Source organism: Branchiostoma belcheri, unplaced genomic scaffold (assembly GCF_001625305.1).
Source record: "Branchiostoma belcheri isolate BF01 breed outbred unplaced genomic scaffold, Haploidv18h27 scaffold156, whole genome shotgun sequence".
In the NCBI taxonomy this organism is placed as follows: Eukaryota; Metazoa; Chordata; class Leptocardii; order Amphioxiformes; family Branchiostomatidae; genus Branchiostoma; species Branchiostoma belcheri.
Genome location: NW_017803002.1, coordinates 47,118 through 49,532, shown reverse-complemented (window position 1 = coordinate 49,532; position 2,415 = coordinate 47,118).

Genomic DNA, 2,415 nt, shown 5'->3' with positions numbered 1-2,415 from the left:
GCTGAGCGTCATAAGGGCGAGTCCCAAGGTACCCAGGCTCAGCAGCACGCCGATCCAAGCGGCCAAGCTGCGGCGGTCGCGGAGGAAGCTACAGACACCACGGCGGCCGCTCGCTCCACCCGGACACGCGCCATCTGGTAGGAAAAAAACACTTCGCTCAGGTTATTGTTTACGTCAACATTAATTTGATGAAAGGCTTTTAAAAAAAGCTCGCCGGCCTAGGCCTTCAGAAAAAAAACGAGATGAAGGCATCGCTGGTATTTTTACGTCAACGCATATTGCTTTTCTGCAGTTTCAACAAATTTACACATGTCACGAGCATGAAATGCCCTTTCTCAACACTAGGAAAAAATAGCATTATCGTACTGATTGTGCAAATCAAACCCTCATTTGCATAATTGGTGCCTGTTAATGTTCCACATGCCATACATTACATTATGCTCTATGTTTTAAAGTTCCATTATGGGAAATTTTCTCATTACTTATGCAAATTTAAAACCCATGGGGTCGTGTGGCGTAGCGGCAGAGTGCGCGACTCTGAACCTAGAGGTCCCGGGTTCGAGTCCTGACATGCCACCGATCTTGTGCCCTTTGGAAAGGCACTTAACACGACTTTCCTCACTTAGCTCAGGTGAAAATGAGCATTGTCCTGTCATGTATTTGTCCCGTGTTGGTGGCGGCATTAATATAAGTTGATAAAACTTGAGTGTGCCTTCACCACGTCTGGGGATTACATATAGAATTTTTAAAAAATTTAACCGTTTTACCTGGTATGGAGGCGTGCTTGCCGTCGGGTGTGTTTTCATCGTCGTTTGCACGTGCCTGGAAATCGGTCTTGGCTTGGTCCATGGGTGTGTCGTCTGGACGAAAAAAAACAAAGGTGTAATGTAGTCATTTCTGAAAAATATTGGGCCTTTAACATGCAAAACGAACAAGATTTAGGCAATGAACGATTTTCCCGAACAAGGTACAAAAAAGGTTTAAGAAAATTAATAATGGGAAATAGTTAACACACACACCCATCTACACAATAAATCCCCAGCTTTAGCGAGGTTACAATCACAAAACAATGAAAAAATAAAACAGGATACAAGAGAAGAGAGAGAGGCATAAAACGTTTTACCTTGTACAGAGGCGTGAGTGCCGTCGGGCATGTTTTCATCGACGTTTGCATGGTAATCGGTCTGGGGTTGGTCCATGGGTGGGTCGTCTGGGCGAAAATGTATGTATTATAGTCATTTGTGAAAAATATTGGGCCTTTAACGTACAAAACTAACAAGATAGAGCTATAGAACCCCTCAGCTATAATAAGGTTACAATCACCAAGCAATGAAAAACCAGGATGCAAAAAAAAACGAGTTTTACCTGGTATGTTGGCGTACGTAGCGTCGGGCGTGTTTTCATCGTCGTTTGCACGTGCCTGATAATCGGTCTTGGCTTGGTCCATGTATGTATAGTGTAGGCTTTTTGAAGATGATTATCGTAGTTTCCGTCAGGACCAAAGAAAAATGATCGCAGTTGTATCTCGCGTTGGGGTGGACGGATGTAATTGGGACTCGGTATACGTTCTGCTATTGGGCTGTAGATGGTGCACGTTCTTTTGTTCTTATTGTATACCCCGGTATGTGTTTTCGGGCGTGAAAATGAATTTCATTGGCGGCCCCCGGACACCCCTTTGAGTCTGAAAATGGTCGTCCGGGTTGACCTTTGGTGTGTTTGTGGTATTATGAGATTGGTCCACTTTTTTGTCACAGAGGGGTGTTCCACAGAGGGGGTGTTCGGTGTCGATGAAAGATTTGTTTTCAACAAGGCACTGGTAACATTGGCGGGCGGACATGGTGAGATATTAGTTGTTCCTGACGTTTTAAATTAGATACAATCGAACGCAAGTTTTGCGAGTAGTAAAGTGGTGTATGCTAAAGTACGGGACATCACCAGGACCAAGGACATTCTATCACCGTGTGATGAAAGCTTCTTGCCGGGACAGACCTCGATCTACTCGGAAACATGTATAGAGAGCACCGGGCCGTCACGCCGAAGGTTATGTGGCTTACACTTCCGGGTTATCGAACAAGGACATTATACAGGTCCTTGAACGAACGTAAAATTATGTGGAAAAATGCCATAAATCCGCAAATAGATAGATATTTTCCCCAAAGGTTCTTTGAATTGTGGCAATCATATTTTCACTAAATGTGGCTATGCAATCGTGGAAAACAGCGTTTTAGTGCATGTTCCTCAAGAAAGAAAATTACTCCGCACGTGTAGGGTCTAAGAGAGTCCCGACAAAACTAGATTGTGCCCGAACAGCGTGAGTTTAGGTTCCACCATAAATACCCTTCATCCCTCAGACCTGATCTAAAAAGGAATTTGAGATGAAAGCCTGTTTATTACTGACAGGATCAGGCAGGGGAA